Source organism: Solanum stenotomum, chromosome 9, assembly GCF_019186545.1.
Source record: "Solanum stenotomum isolate F172 chromosome 9, ASM1918654v1, whole genome shotgun sequence".
Classification (NCBI taxonomy): Eukaryota; Viridiplantae; Streptophyta; class Magnoliopsida; order Solanales; family Solanaceae; genus Solanum; species Solanum stenotomum.
In genome coordinates this window covers 15,993,465-16,004,244 of record NC_064290.1, presented here as the reverse complement: position 1 = coordinate 16,004,244, position 10,780 = coordinate 15,993,465, and positions in this window count along the sequence as shown.

Sequence of the window (10,780 nt, the reverse complement as noted above, 5' to 3'; positions counted from 1 at the left end):
TGGTAGTGTGGTAGGTGAGTATTTTATTTTAAAGATTTTATTATAATATTTTTTGTTAAGTGTCTTAATCTTGATATCTCTTTAATGTTATTTTTTGGTAGTGTGAAATTCATGGTAAAATGTAATAATATTTATTGTAATATTCTTACGATAGTTGTTTTAATCTGAATATTTCTTTAATATTATTTATGATATATTCTAGATATGACATATCTTCGGTTCTTTGGTACATATATAAATTTTCCTCCATTAATTGTTCTAATAGTTTTATATCTTCCATAGATTTTATCCAATATTGTATATATCCGTAGTTCATTTTAATCTGAATTTATTTCTAAATCATACCATTCTATTCTTTCAAAGTTTAAATCATGTAGGTTTATTTCATACCATTCTTGATTTAATATATCTTCTGATTCATAATCAATAAATATTTTTTCCCATATTATTCTTCTTAATTCGATTATTTCTATATTTTTAAGTACATATAAGATTAAAGTTTCGTAGTTTTTTTATCATTTTATCATGCATGTATGTAGTCATGTTCTTTATTGTGTAGATTTTTTTATTTCAAATTATTCCTTCCTATCATATTCATAATTGATTAAATTCATATTAGATCATTATGAACTAGATTATCTTTATCATGTTTTCTTGTCACTACTAGCATCGTACTTTAGCGGATACTTCCTTCTTATCAGCGCCTCAACTTTGTTTACTCCCCTAAACGGCTTCCTCGCCTACCGGTTTCAACATTAGGATGGCATAGTATAGAAGTTTTCTCCCTGTTTCCAGTGTGCTAATAAACTAGAAATCATTTTTCAAATAATTCTAATACATAATATCTAACATAAATTTATTCAATCATATATATGATATTCAGGAATATATGAAATTAGTTCTGCATATTTTTTGAACAATATACCTTTGCCTCTTGCTTAGCCATGCTATCTGAAATATCTGAGTGGATTTCAGATTTCTCCATATTAACTTTTAAGTATTTTTATATCTTTAGGGGAGAGAGTGTTTCTAAGAAAATGTTTATTACGTTAGGCATTGCCTGCCTTTCATTTACATATATCCTCCCTTATATAGAGAAGAATTCTCACTTACTACTTACAATAATGTACCAATATAGTATAATAATGTGCCTAATAATATAGTATGACACACCATACCTACTACTTTTGACACACCATACACTTGTCCACTTAATAAATTACACCCCCTACCATCCCTTACACACGCCCATCCTTATTATGACACACATTATGACTCACTACTTAACATTATGACACACTACTATTCACACCATACTTTATTGACTATTTTACAAGATAAATAATTTTAGTCTTTTCTCGTCTTTATATTTTGTCCGCATCTCATCTTCATCATCTTATCTTCTTATCATCTACTTCCGTCTTTATCTTTTTATTCCAGTTGGACGTCTGGGATTATATTATCTTCTCCGTTACATTTTGAACATATATGGTCAGGGTATTTATGACCAATTAGCTTGCAATATCTGGTTAATAATTCTGCCGAAATAAATTTTTCTTTTAGTGCTCGTGTCGTAGGTCGTTCTTCTGGCTTAAGTAGTGATAAAATCCATCTTTGGACTTCATCCATATCTGCTTTCCTTAGCTCCCTTGAATTGGGATAAATCATTAGCTGGTCTCTTGCATAGTAGCTCCATATAGCGTTTCCGTTTAAATAATTATTTGCTAGCTCTTGTATAATCGTTGATATACCAATTATCCTTTTGTTGGCATAAAAACTCGGTATCTCTATTTTGCATATCTCTTCTTGTTGTCTGATATCTTCAGGTATAATCATATCTTTAGTTAATCTTATCTTGATAACCTGTATTGGAGGTTTTATTTCCTCGTATCTCCGCTGGTGCTGTATAGAATTTTATATAAAATAAATTTCCTTTTGTAACTCTTTTGTATGTGACGAATGCTTTGTGTAGTTCTGGTATTTCACAAACTTCTTCTCCATCGTATGTGTATACGGTATTTAACAATCCGTAGTTGTAACATGTTCTTACTAAATTAGTGTTAGTTTTTGGTTGTGCAATTAACTTGTTATATCCTTGTAACTTTCATGTCAAATAATCCTGGTTTGGTTCTTTTGTAGTTAACCTGGGGTTGCAGTTTAAATAGGTTTGGATTTTGTGGATATTTTCAATATAGGTTCGTGTGATATAGTTATATGTCTTTTTCTCATTTTGATTTTGCAAACTATCTGCGTATGTAGATGTTTGTGGTTCTATGGACATATGTCTAGGTGTCCTTTGGGTAAATGATTTTTCGAATAGCTGGTTTAAGTTAGCATTTTTATGTTGTTTATCACTAACTTGTTTGCTTGTACCTGCAGCTATATTTAAGTAAATGTTATGGGTTTTAAGGAGTTTCCCATTGTCTCCTTTTAGCTCTGGGTTTTTTTTGTCTTCCGATCGACGTAACTCCGCATTTTTATAGTCATGCTGCTCACTAGCTTTAGACTTTAGATTATCTTCATTAGTCTTTAGCTTTTGAATCTCGTTGTCCATACTGTCCACTTTTATACAAAGTGTAGTTATGGCTTTGAGTATCTCTTCCATTGTATTTTCGTTCTCAGTCTGAGTAGCTTTTTCTTGATAAGTAATCTGCAATAACATTCTTATCAGTTTTATTACTTCAATTGTAAATGTGAAATTTAATATATTTAATACCAATCTCCTTATTTCTTTTGTTGTTACAGAACCTTGTATTTTTCTTGTTAGCCACCATTTTACTTGAGTATTATCTGTTCTTATAATAAATTTGTTATATACAATATATGGTTCAAATGATAATAAACACTTATATAGTGAATATAATTCTTTTCTATTTATTTCCCATTTTATTTCTGTATTATTAAATGTTCCTGTATAATACCTGCAATGATGTTCTATCGTAGTGTCATCATACCTGTATTTTAATATTTCTCCATAACTTTTTTCCCTCGCATCTGATTCTATTATATAAGTAAATTTTTTGTTTTCATCTGGAAAGTATAGTTTAGGTAAGTTTTTACATAATAATTTTACCTTTTGTATTTGTATTTGGTCTTTTTTTTCAAACTGATATTCAATATCTTTCTTTAATTTTTGTTGTAATGGTTTTAAATTCTCTGCTAATTTTGGTATGTATTCTCTTACTTGATTTACTAGTCCTAAGAATGATTGTAATTTCTTTTTTGTGTCTAGTTGTTCATTTGAGTTAATTATTTTTTGTACTATATGTGTTTGCATTTTTATTCCGTTTTTATCAATTTGTATTCCTAAGAATTCTATTTGATTTTTCATTATATCAGCTTTCTTTTTACTTAGACTTATACCTGAATATTCTATGATGTGTATAAATTTTTCTAATAATCTTATATGTTCATCTTGTGTCTTNACCCCAAGAATGGGGTTTTTTAGCCACACATCAAGAAATAAGAAATTATACCTAACATGATGAAGAAATCAACTGGGTATAAGAATTAAACCTTGAATTAAGCTACGGAAGAAGAATAAAGAGGACCCACTTCCAACTTGGGGAAGATGAACTTCTTTCTTCAAGTCTCCCACAAAACCCTCTCCAAACTTGAGAGAAAATATGAAAGCTAAAGTGAAAAATTACAATAATGTCTAGATCCCCTTTAAAACTAATAGAGAGCTAGTATTTATAGTTTCAGAAAATAGTGCTACGGCGGATCGTTCAGCGAGGTAAGCGGGAATCACCGATCGATTCTCCCATCATCTGGTTCATCGCCTTCTGTGCTTGCCTACAACATCTCTGCGTCCTGGACCATCGGGCGATATTGTACTGCTTCGCGAAACTGTTCGGCGACACGCCGAATGCTCCTTTTTACCACTGGTTTGATCCTCTTCCTTCAGGGCTCCACGTACTGGAACAAAGGGCAAAGTACGTCCCTTCGGCGATTCGCCAAGTGTGATTGGCAATGCTCAGGCTTCAGTTTCTTCGTTCTTTTCAGCCCTTTTGTTCCTTTCTGTGCCTATGTGTCCATGCTTCCACTCAAACTTCAAAAACCTAAAACTTAAGAGTTTTTATCAGATATTAAGATAAAAGAATTATTTGAGGACACTAATTCTATTAAAATATGGCCCTAAATGAGTCCAATTTGTGGACTCATCAACACCCCCAACTTAAACTTTTACTTGTCCTCAAGTAAAACTCAAGTTCAACAGTTCAAATAGGATGTCTCAAATAGTGCTACACAAGACTAAATCATGAATATACATAACAAGACTCAAACTACTCATGCAAAGATCAATTGTGTACTCAGAATGCCCTCACACAAAGAATGATTCCATATTCACACACACAAGTTAATCAATTTAAGATCGGGAATCAGATGCAACGCTCACACTCAGAAAGAGGAACACAATGCATATTTTTACCCATAGGTTTGCCCTTATTTTCCAATTGATCTTCTATTTGGCTTACTCAAGATAAAAAAGATCTTTTCAAGGCTTGTAATGGGGCTAAGTGCAAAGGTATGGTCATTTTAGGCTCAGTGACTAAAAATCCTCATGAATTGTAGAGCTTTCAACACTTCGTTTTCTTCACCTTCTTCTATCAATTTTTCTTCTATTGCTTCTATGTCATACTATTATTCACTCCATGGATTGCTTGGAAACTCCATTTCTTTTGGACTTTTATTCCACAGTCTTAATTTTCATCCTTTTCTTTTCTTTTTTTCTCTTTCTCCTATTCTTTTTTTTTATATGGAGGGCTTCCAGTTTTCCGCAACACCATGAGTTAGAAGAGACTTTTCTTGCACTTCTTGACCTCTCCTTTTCCTTTTCATCACACCCCCAACTTAAGCTTTTAGTTTAAGGTGGCTATTCACTACATCACAAATCATGAGGATTACAAGAGGTGGTTGAATAGAGGTCTAGGTTTTATCAAGTTTTCTTTCTAAGAAGGGTAAGGCTCAAGGGGTGTTCAAAAGATTTTCACATGCTCACGGGTGGGTCACAAAAGAGGTATATGCCAGATTGGTTCACACTCTTTAAAGTTGCTTAAGTTCATTTCAAGAGCACACCTTACTAAATCAATCAGACTAACGGGGCAAATTCTAGGTTTATTCATGCATGGTTCAAAGTAAGATCATCACACAAGGCATTGATACTAAAACCAAACAAGACTACACACTTTTGCTAGTGTGCAACGATCATCACAAGAGAAATCAATTTGATACATGACTAATCACAACGAGATGCAAAGAGTTCACATATTACTTATGTAACTCCATTTGGTCTCATTGTAGCTGCACATTCATGTTTGTTCGATTGAGAGCACTATTTAAGTCATCGGTATTGATTGAAATCGAGACTTAAATTTGTACGAGAACATTTATTTTCAACACAAGCGGTGGCGAAATTTTTTGAAAAACAAAAATATATCGAAACGGTCAAAATTATTTTGCAATTAAACCAAAAGAAAGCCATAAGCTCAAACAATCGCAAAGCAATTTTTAAAAACAAGATTAAAAACAGACAACCCAAATGTACACCAAGACACAAGTATCCGAAATAAGCAAAATATGGTGGGCCTCACCCACCACAAATAGAAACAGTTGTCCTCAAATGCAAATAACAAAAAGATATCATTGCGAATGAGTATAAAATTGCTAAAAATAAATTCGGGGTTCGAAGCACCAACCTTAGATGCCGATCAAAATACTTTTGAAATGCTAGGCGGCAATGTAATCCACTCCAAGAACTAATTATCGACTACAATACTAAAGGCAAGAAATAATCTACAAAATATTACCTTGATGTGAAGTTGAGAAGTTAAAAAGGAGGGAGAGTGGGAAAATTTAAAAATTCTGAGATTTTTGGCACTTTATAACCGTTCAGTTCTTGTCCATTCAGTGATGTTAGTCAACTCGCCAGCCCACTCAGTGGTCCGTCGAGTGGTCATTTATCTCGCCCTTTCTTCAAAATCTTCAATTTTCTGAGGGTGAGATCGGCGGTCTGCATTGAGATCGCCAAGTAGGTTGGCGATGCGCCGAGCTGCTTTTCGAGTTCACCGAGTTTTACATGCTCTGTATAACTTTTGTATTGAGCCAAACGGCGGATCCAGTCGGGCTTGCCGACCTATTAAGCGACTAGCGGAATTGACTTTCTTCTCGCCAACCTGAGATTTTCCACACTTACCTCAATTTATCTACAACGTTAACACACCATTATTTATAAAAGTAAAATCCTAAATTTACGACCTTGGATTGCCCCCCAAGAAGCGCCTTATTTAACGTCGTGGCACGACACAGCTCCTCACTCAAGTTCCATAAGTGAGGTTCGCCTCATTTTCAAGAGGCCACCCCTCTTTTAGCTCTAGGTAGAGGGCCTGTATACACAAACAATAAACAAAGAAAAACAACACTAAAGAAATTATACCTAACATAATAAAGAAATCAACTGGGTATAGAAATTAAACCTTGAATTAGGCTACGAAAGAAGAACAAAGAGGACCCACTTCCAACTTGGGGAAGAGGAACTCCTTTCTTCAAGTCTCCCACAAAACCTCTCCAAACTCGAGAGAAAATATGAAAGCTAAAGTGAAAAAATACAATGATGTTCAGATCCCCTTTAAAACTAATAGAGAGCTAGTATTTATAGTTTCAGAAGATAGTGTTACGGCGGATCATTCGGTGAGGTAAGTGCGAATCGCCGATCGACTCGGCGATTCACCCATCATCTAGTTCGTTGCCTTCTGTGCTTGCCTACATCATCTCTATGTCCTGGACCATTGGGTGACATTGTACTACTTCGTGGAACTATTCGGCGACACGCTGACTGCTCCTTTTTACCGCCGATTTGATCCTCTTCCTTTAGGACTCCGCGTACTGGAACAAAGGGCGAAGTACGTCCCTTCGGTGATTCGCCAAGTGTGCTTGGCTATGCTCATGCTTTAGTTTCTTCATTCCTTTCAGCCTTTTTGCGCCTAAGTGTCCATGCTTCCACTCAAACTTCATATACCTGAAACTTAAGAGTTTTTATAAGATATTAGGATAAAAGAAGCATTTGAGGACACTAATTCTATTAAAATATGGCCCTAAATGAGTCCGATTTTTGGACTCATCAGTGCGCTCTGCTTGGCCATTAATCTGAGGATGAAAAGCAATACCCAAATTTACTTTGAAACCCAAACCTTTCTGGTAAAACTTCCAAAATTGTGCACCGAACTATGCACTTCTATTTGAAATGGTATACACCGGAACTCCATAAAGTTGGACTATCTCCAAAATATAATCTGGCATAATTTTCTATTGAATAGGTAGCCTTTAACGGCAAGAAATGGGCTGATTTAGTCATCTGGTCTACATTCACCCAAATCGAATTATGCTGCATGCAAGACCGCTTCACGCTAGTAATGAAATCCATATTAATCATCTCACACTTCCATTCGTGTAGATCTATATTCTGAGCCATATCCTTGGTGCTCTACTTAGATTTGTTGGCAATTTAGACACTTGGTAACGAAATCTTCAATATTCCTCTTCATGCTACTCCACCATAGACTTCTCTCAAGTAAAGGTACATCTTTGTGGAATTGGGATGGATTGAATATCTTGAACTAGGAGATTTCTCCATGATCCTCTCTTGGAGAAAATCCACCTTTGGCACACTCAATCTACCTTGTTACTTCAACAGACTATCTCCCCTTGTTGAAAAACCATCACTTTCTGCTTATGATTATTCACCTTTAATTCAAGCAAACATGATCTTGGTCTTATTTCTCCTTCACTTCAGACACTAGTGATGATTCAACCCCATTCATTACCACCACTCCACCTTCATTGGAATCCAATAGATAGACTCCCAATCGGGAAAGTCTATGAACTTCCTTAGTCAATTCTTTCTTGCCTTCCTCTACATGGGAAGTACTATCCATAGATAACCTGCTCAAAGCAGCAACAACAACATTAGCCTTACCTGGGTGATAGAGAATGCTCATCACATAATCCTTGTGTAACTCCAACCACCTCCACTATTTGACCAAAAACATACTGAAGACTCTTGTGATTGGTGAGCACATCTATATGAACACCATAGAGTTAGTGACGCCATATTTTCAAGGTAAATACTACCGGTTCAAACTAGAGATCATGAGTTGGGTAATTCTTCTCATGAATCTTAAGCTGTCTGGAGGAATAAGCTATATCTTTACCATTCTACATCAATACAGAACCAAGTCCAATTCTGGGTGCATCACAATATACAACAAAGCATTTTGTACCCTCTGGTAGGATCAACATTGGGGCAGTAGTTCACCGGGTTTTCAATTACTGAAAGCTTTGCTCACAAGCTTCAGACCATTGGAACTTTACTGTCTTCTGGGTCAACTTTGTCAACATGGATGAAATAGATGAAAACCCCTCGACAAACCTTCTATAGTAACCAACAAATCCCAAGTATTTCCTTATGTCAGTCGGAGATATGGGTCTAGGCCCATTCTGCACTACTTTAATCTGTTGAGTGTCAGCTCAGATCCCTTCACTAGATATAATGTGGCCTAATAATGCCACAGATTCACTAGATATATTGATAGCCTGATCCAAGGTCTATCTTAGAAAAACAAGTGGCACCCTGGAGTTGATAAAAAAATATCATCAATTCTCAGATTTTGATACTTATTCTTGATAGTGACCTTGTTCAACTAGCGGTAATAAATACACATCCTAAGGGAGAAATCTTTTTTCCTCACAAATAAGATCGGAGGGCCCCAAGGTGAGACACTAGGTCGAATAAAACCCTTATCAAGAAGATCTTTCAACTGCTCTTTTAATTCTTTTAACTCAGCTAGAGCCATTCTATATGGAAAAATTGAAATAGGTTGAGTACCAAGAAGAATATCCATGCTGAAGTCAATTTCTCTCTTAGGAGGGACTCTGGGAAGATCATCTGTAAAGACCTCTGGAAACTGACTCACAACTCGAACTGACTGAATAGGCGGTGTCTCACACACTAGAGTCATTAACTTGAATTATTTTATATTATGATTAAATTGATGATTTATTATGGTTTTTATGTTGAATTCCCTAAGAACCGATGAAACCCCCATATTACTCAATTATGATCTTGTGATGTGGGTTTGTTGATTAAAGAAGAATGATATGAGATTATGCTTGTGATAGTTGGGTTAATTGAATTATGTTATTATCCATGTCTAATGTAGTGAATTCTAGATGTGTTGATTGAATGTGGTCCATGGTCGTTAAAGGGAAAAGTATGAGAATTATGCATGATTATGAGATTCATGTATATGCTTTAAGAACACTTTGAGAGTAAAGTGATTATGATTATGATATAGTTGTTGTGTTTTTGAAAGGTTATTCTCATCTACACACCTATGTATGAATATGATATGATGTAAAAGCTTTTCTCACAATATGATGATTCTAAGGTTGAAAGGATATTCTCACCTATTGAATCTATGAGCTATAGTATGAATTATGTTGGATTGAGTGTCAAGACATTCTTCCATGAATATGATCTTAAGTCAAGACTTAATATGTAATCTGTGGGAATTAATTCTTAGCACCGAGTGGATATGAATATGATATGGAAGCTTGTACAATAGTTGAGTTCAGCTTCCCAATGAAAGCGTTTACACTAGTTGAGTCCGTCTTTCCAAATGGGTTCCTTCTACCTTAATTGTGTCCGGGTTACCAAATTATGTATCTTATGAGATAGAAACCTTCTACGTTAGTTGAGTCTGGGTTTCTAGTAGCGATCTCATTATCCCATAAACTATGTGCCCACATAGGTATTTATTTAGTGGATCCACCTAAGCTAAGAGTATGGCTCTACCTTAGGCAAGTAGGACAACCCCTTTTCGGTGTGGGATAGACACCGGATTCCATGGTAAGCTCACATGGTCTATGTCAGTTAAGGCTTATTCCTCATTATGAAAATAGTATGAACAAGAATATGAATTATGAATTATAGTTACTCAAGAGGCTTTACTTAGTATGGTTGAGATTATGAGATCTTATTGATGCATTGCACAAGTATGCTTTGAGGGTATTTACGATATGTTCCTCTTATGATATGATGATCTATGAGTTGATTATGCTTATGACTTATGCTTTTCCATTATATTCAAAATATGTCTTCACTTAGTAAATTGCATGCATTCAAAAGAAATGTCCCTTTTAGCATGTTTTTAATGTCTTTATGCATGGCTATCATACTTCGTGCATTTTTGTACTAACCCATATTTTTCTACATTTTTCCTAAGTGTAAGGTCTGGTTCTCAAGATGGTCATCATTGTTGGTAAATCTTGGATTTGATCATTTCTCCTAGCTTGTTGGTGAGTCCTCATGATTCGAGGATGAATTTTTTCACTTAGTAGTTTCTTTCTTTGCATTTCATTTTTGGACTATGTTGTATGGGCTTTGGCCCTTTTCATTTTGACTATATTAATAGATGGCTAAATTGAGACAAGTCTAGACTTCCGCTTTCCTTTATGAAAATTTTGGACTTAAAATGTGTTTCTACTCTTTATTATTCTATGTTTATGTTATGATACACTAAGTCGCTTACATGGTGCTCTTTCGGGGTTCTATGTGCCTTGTTACATTTAGGGGGTACCCTTGGGTCATGACAAACTTAGAATCAGAGCATGAGGTTTAGAATGATTCTAGGATGATTTCTCATAAGCCACATCTAGTAGAGTTTCGTTCATGAGTGTGAAGCGCGCCACACTTATGAATGAGAGGTTGTAAGATGATTAG